The 14,825-nt window shown below is 39.1% G+C and overlaps 1 protein-coding gene across 9 annotated transcripts in view; it reads right to left on the bottom strand.

Annotated features, from left to right (window-relative positions):
- The window catches only part of HERC1 (HECT and RLD domain containing E3 ubiquitin protein ligase family member 1), a 187,125-nt gene extending 172,521 nt beyond the window's left edge, over positions 1 to 14,604 (bottom strand). For 8 of the 9 annotated variants that reach the window (XM_042988679.1, XM_042988678.1, XM_042988686.1 and 5 more), the window contains exon 1: positions 14,442 to 14,604. The gene's annotated coding sequence lies outside the window, so the exon portion shown is untranslated. The remainder of the gene's footprint in view (positions 1 to 14,441) is intronic. The other variant, XM_042988680.1, reaches the window with a different exon arrangement.
- Positions 14,605 to 14,825: the final 221 nt, after the last annotated feature.

Genomic DNA, 14,825 nt, shown 5'->3' with positions numbered 1-14,825 from the left:
ACGTTTATTTGAGAGAAAGACAGAGAACAGGGGAGGGGCAGAGAGAGAGAGAGAGAATCCGAAGCAGGCTCCACACTCAGCACAGAGCCAGACAGTGGGTTTGATCTCACAACCATGAGATCATGACCTGAGTCAAAATCAAGAGACCCAGCACTTAACTGACTGTGCCAAGCAGACACCCCTAAAAAGATTTTTTTTTAAATGTTGTCTGGGAATTGAATTACTTCCCTAGGACTACAAATAGTCTCTACATGAATTCCCACAATAGATTAATGCACAGTCAGGCATAAGAGAATGTAAATTTACCATGATCAAATTATATTTATAAAGTACTATCGGAAACAATTTGACATGAATTTCACTAACACCCAACATGCTAAACTCTCACATAATTACTGTTATTTGCAAGCCTACTACAATCTAACCAATTTATGGCTTTCTATGAAAAAACTACAGTGTTTCAGTATAATTTTTTAATTTTTATTTATTAAATAAAGCAACAATCACAGAAAAAACTTGCAGACAATACTGCAGAGTCATCACTATCTTTCTAGTCCTATGGGCCTATCCTACTTCTGGAATTCACCATTAGCAGACTCATTGCATAAGTGCTCCAGCGCACTGAGCTCCAAAAGAATTAGCTTTATCTTGTATATGAAAACCCTTTCCTGCCTTCCTACTCTGAAATAAAGAGCCAAACCAACAGATGGCAGACCAAGAGGGAGGGGGTGGTGATAAGGAGCCAGTTACAAGAGAGAACCAGGGAAAAAGAAAATAACACTGAGAACTGAAAGATGTAAGAATTTAAGAATACAAAATATTCAGCAATTCTGTAGATTTCTGCAAAGCAAAGTCACATTTTGTCAATCATCAACTACTTTAAAGTGAAGGGACTCTATGAATTTACATCTTACTTTACTCTCTTATGCAGTGTACCTTTAAGACTTTTGAGAAGTCCCTCTTAATATCTCAAACCAATTTAAATTAACCAAAGCAATTCAAACTATTTCCAAAATGAACAAGGGGAACAGGGGACTTACTAAGCTTTTATCAGCATTTCACTATGGCTTTACATTCACATCAGCCTTTTCGGAAGCTACCAATTTTTTTTTTTTTACTTCAAAAAAGTAAAGCTATCCTCCTCTTCTATCCCAATCTCCAATATAATAATAATAATAAAAAAGCATCAATATTAATGCAGCCTAACTGGTAGAAGGTTTTAATTAAAATATTAGTTTAAGAAACATTACAACAGTGTTGCTATTAGAAGTATAGTTTTAATCTAAATTATATTTCTTAAAAATGGCTAGGCTTTCAGTATAACATTGAGAACATGCCAATTACAGCAGGCCATCTTTGTCCATTCATCATGCCAAGTTACCTCCTGCTTCCAGATTAAGCAATTTATAATCACTTAATCAAGCCCATAATACCACATAATACAGAAGTCCACCACTCACGCTCTTGCAGTTTTACAAAGAAAGAGCAACTTCCTTTATGATCAGAACCTATTAAAAGAGGGTCCAGAGGCACCTGAGTGGCTCAGTCGGTTAAGCGTCCAACTTCAGCTCAGGTTCATGGGTTCAAGGCCCACATCAGGCTCTACGCTGACAGCTCAGAGCCTGAAGCCTGCTTCAGATTCTGTGACTCCCTCTCTGTCTGCCCCTCCCCTGCTAACACTCTGTCTCTCACTTTCAAAAATAAATAAACATTAAAAAAATTTTAAAAAAAAAGAGGGTCTAGCAACTAGAGGTTATCCAAGGGCTCATTCCTCAAAGCTACCTCTCTCCTCTATGGAAGCTTGTCAAATACCAGAGTCTCTATCCTGTCTATCTCACAGAGGTGTTAAGAAGATCAACTGAGAATATGGTTACCAAAGTACTTTACAAACTAGAAGCCATATACACTATACAAATATATATGTGTGTGCATATGTATATAAATGCACACACACAAATGTAAGTCATTATTATTTCACTACTTGATTGTGCTCTAGACAGTTTGCAGGCTAAACTTGCTCCCTACTATCATTAGGTTTCAACATCTACCAAGAAGAATTTCATCTTTCTATATGAAAATTTAACCTTTCTGTAGTGATATCCAATCCATATACTAATTGCTGTTCTCTTCTCACATCTATTCCCCCATTTGGGAGAACAGAACTAGAAACATTCTTTAAGAATTCAAAGCAACATGTGGCACCAAAAATTTTGTCTCACTGTCACTATGAGTTCATAAACATGTATGTAGAATGGTCTTGCTCAAACATTAGTTGGATAGGATTTTAGATCAGCCAAAACCATCACACTGAGGTTGGCCATTTCCAAACTCTGCCCCCAAGAGTTTCTGCCAACAGCCCCCTTTGTTACAGAATTCTAATCCACACTCCCACCACTTAATAGCTGTGTGAGCCTGAACAAGTTACTTAACCTCTCTGTGCTTCAATTTCCTTATCTACAAAATAAACAAGTTGAATGTTGTATTCAATCAGATTTAACCATGGTTTAAACAATAGATAAAAGCACTTAAAATAATGCCTGGTGCACAGTAAATGCTCAGTAAGTGTTACCCAGCATTATTCCTTTAAATGTGCATCTGTCTACTCTACCACACCACCTTCAGTGAATTACACAAATCCCTCCATCATTCTCTTTTTATTTTTTTTAAAGTTTATTTATCTGTTTTGAGAGAAAGTGCGAGCAAGGAAGGGGCAGAGAGAGAGGGAGAGAGAATCCCAGGCAGGCTCTGCTGTCGACACAGGGCTCAAACCCACAAACTATGAGACCATGGCCTGAGCCAAGGTCAAGAATCGAAGACTTAACCAACTGAGCCACAAAGGCACTCCATCATTCCTTCTTTTTAAAAGAATGAGCAATTTTGAGAAAACAGAATCTGGCCATATTACTGACAAAATTCATTATATGTAAATGAATACTTGGTTGTATAAGAAAGATCAATGATATCTTCTATAAAAGATACTTTTGCTTTTTTAAATATTAACACATAGATAATATAATCTTTCTAGTTCTAGAATAGATTATCCTATATTTCTAATACTATCAAGTTAGCAAAGCTACTTACTTGAATTGTATAACATAAAACTGCCCACTGCCCATGACCTGTATTAAGTTAAAAAAAAAAAAAAAAAATGCTTGAACAATATGTACCCCCCAAAATGAAAATCAACAGACTTTAAATTAAGAGTTTAGAATGAGGACAAATAGCTTGCCAGAGCAAGAGGAAATATTACTATTTCATTAACATCACTACCATTATAATGAGAATAACCAAACACTGCAATAAGCAAAGAGCTGAACGGCAAGCTTATTTTTTTGCATATTACTTAGCATAACCTATGCACAATTATATGCTCTTGATAATGGCATAAATTCTAAATCTTTTACTGTTTATTTATTTTTGAGAGAGAGAAACAGAACATGAGCAGGGGAAGGGCAGAGAGAGAGGGAGACAGGGAATCCAAAGCCGGCTCCAGGCTCTGAGCTGCCAGCACAGAGCCCAACGCCAGGCTCAAACTCACAATCCGTGAGATCATGACCTGAGCCAGAGTTGGACAGTCAACCGACTGAGCCACCCAGGTGCCCCATAAATTCTAAATCTTAACGTTTCACATGTGATAACACAATGCAAAAAAAATTCACACTGTGTAACTGATTTAATAGTTCCCCTTCGTCATAAAACATTAAAGACGTACAATTATTGAATCCAATTTAGAGACAATTTTACTCCACACTCAAGTTCCTAGAGCTGTATTCCTGGCTTTCTATATACCAGGGACTTTAGAGGCACCAGAATGAGTAAAATATATAGGTTTATGGTGTCATGGAGTTTACATTCTAGTGAGGAAGACAAATAAACAAGTAGACAAGTCACTAAATTTCAGGAAGCACAAGTGCTATAAAAAAAAACAAAAGAGAAAAGGAGAGTGGAGGAAAGATGATTACTATTTTCTACAGTGTGATGGCTAACAATTTCTCGAAAGAGGTAAAAACCTCTGAGAACTCCTTTTTAAACAAACACTTGAATGATGTGAGGGAGGAAACAAAGATCTGAGGAAAGAACACTCCAAACAGAGCAAGAACAAATAAATATTAAGCCCTGGAAATGTACCTGTCACAATCAAAGAATATAAAGAGTTCAGTATAGCACAGGTGGAATGAACAGAGAGACAGGCAGGGATGAACTATACCATGTGGTACCTTGTAAGTCAACACAAGGAATTGGGCTGTTACTTTAATTGTAAAAGGAAGTCATTGTAAAGTATTAAGTAGAGGAATGGCCTATCTGACCATTAAAAAGGTCATTCTAGCTACAAGTAGAAATAGATGGTCAGAAATCAAGTGAGAAAGCAGGGTTAAGAGACTACTGTGATTATTTAAGCAGGAGTTAATGGTGGTTTAGACCAAAGTAATAAGGCAGACATGATGACATGTGATCAGATTAGAAATATATTTAAAAAATAGAGTCAAGAGGTTTTGTTGATGGGCTTATTATAGGGTTTGAAGAAAAGAGAAAAATCACAGATGACACCTAGGCTTTTGGCCCAAGTGACTACTTGATTAGTTCTGCCATTTACTAAGAGCTGATTCAGAGAAAATGAAGAGGACAGAAATCATACCTTCTTTATTGTATAAATTTAATTTGAGATGCCTCTTAGTCAAATGAAATGGTGAAATGAGCAGATGAACTCTAACCTGGACCTCAGGGAAAGGGTCTGCACTACAAGACATAAATGTGGAAGTCAATCAGCACAGAGAGTTTTTAAAGCTATAGAAATGGATAAATGTAACTGGAAAGACTTCATTGTTTAATCCTCACATCACCCTTATGACGTAGCAATTACCACTACCCTCACTTTTATAGACCAGGAAACTGACACTAAGAGACTAAGACTTGTCCAACATCACTCAGCTAGCAAGTGGCAGAGTTCAAAAAAAAAAAGAAAAAAACAGATCTGGATTACAATGACCCTGACCTTTTTCAACTGAAGTTAGTCATCTGAACCAGAGAACCTGAACTGAATACTGGAGTAAATATTTTCTCAATTCTCCCAAGAATGGTAGATACCTAGTGGCATTCTAGATGCACCAGCGAGAAAGACTTAATTCTTTACATACAGTGCATGTCCAAATGTCCTAAAACATTAGTGTTTAGTTCTCTCCTGGAATCCCAGCTGAGGGAAAAAAACTCACCTATACTATTATTCAATTATTATCATTCTATTACTACTACCTCTACTGGCACCACTAGTACTTGGAATCCTTTAAGTTAAGAGAGAAAGAGATTGGTGAATAATGTTACCATACTATGACTTTTCATGGCCTTCTCCTTGTAACTAGTAAAATCAAGTGTCATTTGGGGTTTTTATAGGACCAAAGGTAATTTTACTAAAAGACTACGCAGACCTCTATTGGTTCCATTCACAATCAGCACTCAGCATCTCTTTTCCTGAGAACACCAGTTCATCTGAAAACTACTAGAATGTAAGCTCCTCCAGTGCAAGATTTTTTGTTTTTTTGTATGGACTTGTCAAATCACTATACTGTACACCCAAAACTAATGTAACATTGTGTGCCAATTAGAGTTAAAATTTTTTTTAAAAAGAATCATCTTTTTTTTTTTTTCATTAATGTGTCCCAAGCACTTGGAAAAGTGTTCTTTCTGGGAAAGAACCTAAATTTCCAGCTGGGCAGAACTTGTTACCTTATAAGATGGGGATGTTTCTCATGTTGTCTTAGTACCTTGGTCGCACTAACATCTGGTATTATCCTAATCTAGAACTGTAAACTCTCGATTGCATCCTCCTTAAGATTAACCTTCTTTCTCATGGAAATATAATAGCTTCCAGATATGGCCATTACCGGTCAAATAACTACCATACCATGATTTCACTATGTACTGTGTACAGTGTTCAAAATAACGAGCACACAGTGTGAACCAAAATTACTAAATCATACATACTATGGAAGAAAGAATATTCTTCTTACAATCTCAGCTATCTTTTGTTAAACTCCAGAAGTATTTCAGAGTACAGGTATTATGAATCAATGCAGCAACTCCATTAAATGCAGAAAGTTTCAATGAGCAAACCCAGCTAGACCAGAAATTGCACTCAAATTGATTTCACCTGCACAAAATAACATACATGTATCAGCACTATATTAGTGGACAATGTATTTCATTTTCAAACTATAAGAACCTACCAACCACAGGCATTAAGTGCCCCTACACAATAGGTTCAGGTCACTGAAATTACTACAGAGCATTTTTAAAAATCAGTCATCTCTTGGGGCGCCTGGGTGGCGCAGTCGGTTAAGCGTCCGACTTCAGCCAGGTCACGATCTCGCGGTCCGTGAGTTCGAGCCCCACGTCAGGCTCTGGGCTGATGGCTCGGAGCCTGGAGCCTGCTTCCGATTCTGTGTCTCCCTCTCTCTCTGCCCCTCCCCCCGTTCATGCTCTGTCTCTCTCTGTCCCAAAAATAAATAAAAAACGTTGAAAAAAAAAATTAAAAAAAAAAAATCAGTCATCTCTGGAAAAAAAATAGCACAACACATTCTCTGTTGGTAAGGTTATAAGGAAAATAGGCGTTCTCATACATTACTGGTGGGAATGCAAACAAGTACAACACTTCTGTAATATCTAACAAAACTACATACAGTCATCTACTCTTACCCAAAGGGGGACACCCCCAGCGGATACCTGAAACAGCAGTTCAAGACCCCCCAGTGGATACTTGAAATCGCAGATAGTACCAAACCCTATATCTGGTATGTTTTTTCCTACACATACATACCCATGATAAAGTTTAATTTATAAATTAAGTAAAGTAAGAGATTAACAACAATAATAAAATAGGACAATTATAACAATACAGCTAATCCTTGAACAACACAGGGGCTGGGGGCACCGACACCCCATGCAGTTGAAAATCCACATACAACTTTTGACTCTGAAAACTTAACTACTAATAGCCTATTGCTGACTGGAAGCCTTACCAATAACAATCAATTAACACATATTTTGGACATTATATGTATTATATACTGTATTCTTACAATACAGTAAGCTAGAAAAAAGAAAATATTACTAAGTAAATCATAAGAGAAAATATATTTATAGTACTGTGTGCACCCAGGTAGTTCAAACCCAAATTGTTCAAAGGTCAACTGCATACTATAATAAAAGTTATGAGGGGTGCCTGGGTGGCTCAGTTGGTAGAGCATGAGACTCTTGATCTCAAGGTCATAAGTTCAAACCCCACTTTGGGTGTGGAACTTACTTTTTTTTTTTTTTTTCAACGTTTTTTATTTATTTTTGGGACAGAGAGAGACAGAGCATGAACAGGGGAGGGGCAGAGAGAGAGGGAGACACAGAATCGGAAACAGGCTCCAGGTTCCGAGCCATCAGCCCAGAGCCCGACGCGGGGCTCGAACTCACGGACCGCGAGATCGTGACCTGGCTGAAGTCGGACGCTTAACCGACTGCGCCACCCAGGCGCCCCTGGAACTTACTTTTTAAAAAAAAAAAAAAAGTTATGTGAATGTGGTCTCTCCCAAAATATTTTATTGTACCATACTCAATCTTATGATGATGTGAAATGATAAAATGCCTACATGTAGTGAGGTACATATGATGAAGTGAGGTAAATGACAGGCATTGTGATATAGTGCTAGGCTACTACTAACCTTCTTTCTGACTATACATCAGGAGAAGGATCATCTGCTTCTCAACCACTGGTGACCACCGGTAAGTGAAATCATGGAAAGATAAACTGTAGATATGGGGGAGGACTACCATATGTACTTAACTTTTGACCCAGCAATCCTACTCATAGAAATCTTCCTTGAAGATACACCTCTAACAGTACAAAACTGCATATGCACAGGTCAGTTAACTGCGATACTGTTTATAACTGCAAAATATAGGAAACAACTCAAATGTACATAGAATGGCTGAATAAATTAGATAAATCTACTGACCGGAGTGCTATACAGCTGTAAAAAAAGAATGAAGACTAGTTATTAAAAAGAACGAAGTAATTTGGGGCCCTTGGGTGGCTGAGTCAGTTAAGTGTCTGACCCTTGATTTCGGCTCAAGTCACGATCTCACGGTTTGTGGACTCAAGCCCTGCATCGGGCTCTGTGCTAAAAGCGCGGAGCCCGCTTGGGATTCTATCTTCCTCTCTCTTTGCCCTTCCCCTGCTCCCTCCCTCTCTCTTAAAAACAAATAAATAGACATTAAAAAAAGAGACAGAATGAATTAATTTGGAGAGATTTCCAGGATATCCGGTGATTTCCAAGAAGTAAAAAAAATAAACTCCAAAAGAGTATCTATAACATGTTACTCTTCATATAAGAAAGAAGGGAAAAGAAAACAGTTGGGCAGTTAGTCAGAAAGTTAAACATAGAGTTATCATACAACCCAGTAATTCCACTTCTAGGTATATACCCAAAGGAACTGAAAATATATGTCCACACAAAAACTTGTACATGAATGCTCATTTGCAGTATTATTCACAATAGCCAAAAAATAGAAAACCAATGTCCATCACTGGATGCACAGATGTGATATATCCATATAATGGAGTATTATTCAGCCATAAAAAGGAATGGAGTACTAATACATGCTACATGGTAGAACCCTGAAAAAAATCATGCTAAGTAAAGGAAGCCAGGCACAAAAGTCCACATACTATATGATTCCATTTACATGAAACGTCCAGAATAGACAAATTTATACAAACAGAAACCAAATTAGTGTTAACTGGGGCTAAGGAAGATGGTAGGGGAAATGACTGCTAATGGATACAGGGTTTCTTTTTGGAGTGGTGAAAATATTCCTGAATTAGATAGTTGTAACGGCTGCACAACCTTTGAATACACAAAACACCACTAAATTGTACACTTTAAAAAGGTAAGTTCTGTGTTGGGTGAAATGTGTCTCAATTAAAACTATATGAGAAAGGGGCACCTGGGTGGCTCAGTCGGTTGAGCATCTGACTTCAGCTCAGGTCATGATCTCGTCATTTGTGGGTTCAAGCCTCGCATCGGACTCTGTGCTGACAGCTCAGAGCCTGGAGCCTCCTTCGGATTCTGTGTCTCCTCCTCTCTCTGCCCTCCCATGCTCATGCTCTGCCTCTCAATAATAAATAAATGTTAAAAAAAATTTTTTTTTAAACTGTAAGAAAGAAAGAAGAAAGGAATATAAAAAAAAACAAAACACAGGCTGTTCATTTCTGTAAAAGAAGTAACAGAAGAATAAACAAAAAAACTGAAGAGACTGGTTACCTACAAGGCAAGGAAAACAGATGGGCAAAAGGAGGTGGAAGTGGAGGTGGAAATGGGGTAGTAGGAATAAGAAGTGATATTTCTCTGTATCTTTTTATGTAGTAATGTTTAGTAACTACAATGTTTCATATACCAAAATAAATAAATCAATAATCAAAATCAACCAGGATTGAGGGGTAATCCAAAATGGAATACAAAGAAAAGAATCTAACTGCATTACAGATGAAAAACAGAACCACCCTAAAGGGAGTGGGGAAGTAAAGAACTAACCTAAACAACTTTGGAAAAAATAATATTTTGACTAGATACTGTAAGGCTAAAGACAAGACAAAAAACAAAAAACAAAAAACACTGGACACAAACACTGAACTCTAATTAGCAAATAGGCATCTCATAAGGGTACTGTTAGCAATCAGTAACTACTTGATATGCATTATAAAAGTCAGCAAGTGGGGCGCCTGGGTGGCTCAGTTGGTTAAGCATCCGACTTCGGCTCAGGTCATGATCTCACAGTCTGTGAGTTCGAGCCCCGCATCAGGCTCTGTGCTGACAGCTAGGAGCCTGGACCCTGCTTCAGATTCTGTGTCTCCCTCTCTCTCTGACCCTTCCCCGTTCATGCTCTGTCTCTCTCTGTCTCAAAAATAAATAAACGGTAAAAAAAAAAATAAATAAAAGTCAGCAAGTAATTTGGATATGATCTATTATCTCATTTTCTGTAGAAAACAAAAGCCAGATTTTTCACTATCAGAAAAAAGTTACAAATAAGAAACAATCAAAGATTGGGGGCCGAGGTGGGTCAGTCGATTAAGCAGCCAACTCCTGGTTTTGGCTCAGGTCATGACTTCACAGTTTGTGGGTTCAAGCCCAGCATCAGGCTCCACACTGAAGGTGCGGGGCCCGATTGGGATTCTCTCTCTCCCCCTCTCTACCCCTCCCCTGCTTGCACTATCTCAGTCTCTCAAAAAAAAAAAATAAACTTAAAAAAAAAAGGAAAGAAACGAGTAAAGGTTAAAATGAACCTGTGGTGTTGGAGTAGAGTAGAAGCTATCAATACAAACTCATGGTTTTTAATATATATAGAAAGATAAATATAGAAATAAACAAGCATGCGCGTGTGTGCGCGCGTGACTCATTTGTACGTTAGTATATATACCTGTATTTCCAAACCCTGCCCTCTGAGGGCCTAGGATTAGTGACACTCCCGTTAACTACACCTAGCATCCAGGTCTTAATTTAAATTCTATTCTCTGATCAAAGGAAACAGATTTCCTTAGACAAGTTCTTGATTCCAGGACTGATAAAAGGAAAGGTACAAGATGAGCAAGAAATAGCCTATGGTGCCAGAATATAAGGAAGTTCTTGAATAAGGATGAAGGCCAACATGAAAAGGCTCCTAATGGCCAAAACTGGGGAAATTTGAGTAACAAAAAAAATAGTATTGGGCTATAACATGTAGAATAAAACAAATAACCAATGACAGTATACTTATATAAATAAATAACCAAATAAATGAGGAAGAGATACCACTTCCTAATAGAAGAATTCTAATAATATGTATTTTTAAAATGAAGAAAATACAAAATCACCATTAGGTAGGAACCACAATAACTGTTGAGGACAAGATCTACCAAGGCATGGTAAAATCAGTGGCAGAAAGTTTGAAGAGAAACAGTTTATCTGCATAGTCCCCCTCCCCCCTCCCAAGACATGTACCAAAAGGATGAATAGTAACTTTATAAGGGAAACACAGCAGAGGCCACCTTAACAAAGTAATCAAGGTGAAAATATCACTAGCGATAAGATCTGTCAACATGTATCCTCTAAAATGATGCACCTAGGACACATCATTTCTGTGGTTTTCTTGTAAACATACATAATTTCAATCAAATCATAGAAAACATCAGACAAATCCAAAATGGGAAAAATTCTACAAATTAACTAACAGTACTCCTCAAAAGTGTCAAGATCATGAAAGACAAGGAAAAATTGAGGAACTGTCACAGACTGGAAGAGACAAGAAAGATATAACAACTAAATGCAATTAATTAAATCCTGCAACAGAAAAAAAGGCATTAGGGGGAAAACTAATGAAATTCAAATAAAGTCTGTAGTTTAGTTAACAGTATTATACCAAAACTAATTTCCTGGCTTTGATCATTGTGCTTTGGTTATATAAAGTGTCAACATCAGATGATGTATGAAGAGTATTATATAGGAACTCTCTGTACTATCTTTGCGACATTTCTGTAAGTCTAACATTATTTCAAAATAAACGGTTAAAAATAAATAAAATCCATCAATTGATCATCTTATGCAAGTGTCATATTTCCTTGCTCAGGGATCTCATCTGTAATTTAATATTCTGATTAATTTAGAGGGCCCAGTAAGTGACAACAGAAAAAACTAAAACCATAAAAATGAGATCTGGTATCTAAAAATTAATTATCTACTTTATGTTCCCTTAGACCTATAGTGAAAAGAAAAAAAAATTGCTAGCTGTTGTGACTTCACTGGCTTTGCAAACTTATTTTTAAATGATGTGGCCAATTGGTTGTTTTCAACATCATGATAATCTGCAGTATGTGCCTGTAGCAACGCATTTGTCTATTAAGCCAAAGTTTTACTTACATTAAAAAAAGTTAATAGGTTATAGTAAGTTTTTTACTTATTATTACATAGTTGTCCAACTATAAAATTCAAAATGTTTCACAAGTCAATATGCTTTTATCTTAACACAAACTTCTCTCCACACCCCAAACCACAAAGTCTTCATTACTATTATTTTACTGAAAATCTAAATTTTAACAGTGCAACTGTTCAATATATCGAGTCATTCTTTTTAATTTAAATACTAAGGAGTATTTGGGGGAAAAAAATGTCTTTTAGGAAAAAAAATGCTTGAAACATTAGAATTCTACTGCTATTTATTATTTACATCTTCTACTAACCAATCCAGACCAACCAACAACAAAGTCTTTGAAATTCCTTTAATCAAATAGGATTTGCAGACGATGTTTATATATATATATATATATATTTTTTTTTTTTTTTAATGTTTATTTATTTTTGAGAGACAGCACAGGCAAAGACAGAGGGGAGGAGACACAGAATCTGAAGCAGGCTCCAGGCTCTGAGCTATCAGTGCAGAGCCCCACACAAGGTTGGAACCCACAAACCGTGAGATCATGACCCAAGCCAAAGTCAGACGCTCAACCAACCAAGCCACCCAGGCGCCCCAGAAGATGTTTATATTAATAAACAGACTAAGTGACACATTTGCTTTCTCCTCCATGCGCCACCAGGACGCCTGCATAGGGAGTGGAATACATGACCAGCAAATGAATGGCTAAGTGTCACATGCAAAACAGCATGACTAGAAATTTAAGAAGCAAAGTGATAAGAGAACCTCAGGAAAAACAAAATTCATATAAGTTTAGAATTACAAAAGGCCTTAATAGGCCATTTAATCCATTCCAATAACAACGGCGGACAAATGACAATCTATCACGTTTTTTAAAACCACTAGATTTTCAACCTCCCTAGATGTTTCATTCTGCTATATAATACTGTCATATAATTTGAAAGAAATATTACAAGACTATTATTTTCCCTACTTAATGCTTTCTTTTCTCAAATAATACATTTTAACTCACTTCCAAGATATGCCCATGTGTAGATGCATTATACGTGTGTGTACATGCATACAGACACCTAGGACACTCAATTTTGCTTGTATAAACTCACACCATAGAAACCTGCATAATCAAAGGCAGGTATCCATCCTATCCCAATCACAAAGGCACTATGACAAACAATGTCACATAATGATTTGGGTCTAAAAATAACCAATGAAAATCAATGTTATAAAACCTTGAGGAAAAGAGGTTTCTCCCCACCGTGAATAATCATAGTTTGCTTCCCCCAAACACTGCTCCTTTTCAGCACCCACCAAAGAAAGAACTGTAAAAACATGTATGTACTAGATCCAAGCAGTTAACACTTGTTTAACTTTCGATTTTTAAAACCATTTAACTAACAATCATTTTGGAAGAGGGTCCAATGAAAGAGACAGTGATGACAGAGTACAACCAGTGATAATGAACAAGTAACCAGTCTTAATCAAGTGGACCCAAGTGACTCAAATAAAACAAATCATTTTGAAACATATACAGAATGGGGAAGTCCCAATCAATGATGAGCCAAGTATTATTCGAAAAAATTAAGCGTCTGTTAGGAAATACACCAAAATGCTAACCATGAAATGCTATCTCTGGAAATGGAATTACAAAGACGAGTTAGTTAAGATTGGGTATTCCTATAACTCTGATTATCCATATTTTCTACAGTACTATAGACATTATTTTAAAATTAAGGCAAATTCTGTCCCTGCACACAGCTCTCTGGGCCGGAGAGCAGGTCTTTTACATAATCTCTTGGGAAAGGTGGTACCAGTTCCTGTCCTCGTGTCTCCCAAGAACCTACCACTCATCACAGAAAAGGTTTCAACATGTTCCCTGGGACAACTCTTTTCCTCATCATCCTCATCTCACCCAGAGACTAAACAATGCATCTCGTCTCCTCTTTTGGTAGCACAGGCATTATAAATTCTTATTTTACCGAGGCAGGAGATTTGGAGAAAGGTGTACCAGATGAGCTGCCCCCACCCAAAGGCAGAGCAAAGGAGAAAGACACGTCGTCCCAATCTCCACCTCAAAAGGCGGCCGGTGACTGGGGGCACTGGGGTCGAGGCTTTCCCGAAACAGGGTCGGGCCGCTGCCCCACGACCCCAGCCCCGGCTGGGGGAAGGCCCTCGTCAGAGAATACAGGGGTGAAGGAGAAGGTCAGAGACGCGACCCCCGAGGGCCCAGGGACAGGTACAAAAAGCCGCTGGAGGGGCGGGTCCCTGTGCGAGCGACTGGGTTTCTAAGACGGCTCTGTAGGCGCCCAGGCGGCGGGAGGCCTCTGAAGCCGGGGGCGCGCACAACGCCGGGAGGGTTCCCCCAGGCCTCCGCCTGCCGCCCACCCAGGACCCCGGCGGCCCCGCTCGGCCGCGGCCCGGGAACGGCCCCGGCCGGCCTTGCCGGGCCGGCGGGGCGCACGCACAGGCAGCCAGGAGGGCAGAAGAAGAGGCGTTACCGTACGCGGCTCCGGAGCTGGCTGGCGTGGGGCGCGGCTCCGGCGACCCGAGCTCGGCTCGGCAGCGGCTGCGGCGGCCGCGTCCTTTATTTTTGCTGCAGCAGCGGCGACTTGTCAAAGGGAAAGACGTAAGAGGCGGCGGCAGCGACGCCGGCGGCGGCGGCGGCGGCGGCGGCGGCAGCAGGCAAGTCTCGCGGGATTTGGGCGGTACTCTCGCGCAGTCTTGACCGCTCGTCCCGCCCCCCCTTTCCCCCCCTTCCCCCCCCCCCCCCCCCCCCCCCGCCAAGGCCCAGCGCGGGAGGCTAGAGGGGTTGGAGGAGGAGCATCACCGTGGGATTGCGGGAGGAGGGGAAAAGGGAAGGAGACTTAATGGCGGGGGCGGGG

Source organism: Panthera tigris, chromosome B3 (genome assembly GCF_018350195.1).
Source record: "Panthera tigris isolate Pti1 chromosome B3, P.tigris_Pti1_mat1.1, whole genome shotgun sequence".
Taxonomy (NCBI): domain Eukaryota; kingdom Metazoa; phylum Chordata; class Mammalia; order Carnivora; family Felidae; genus Panthera; species Panthera tigris.
The sequence above is the reverse complement of the archived record's forward strand: the minus strand, read 5'-3'. Positions and strand labels throughout refer to the sequence as shown.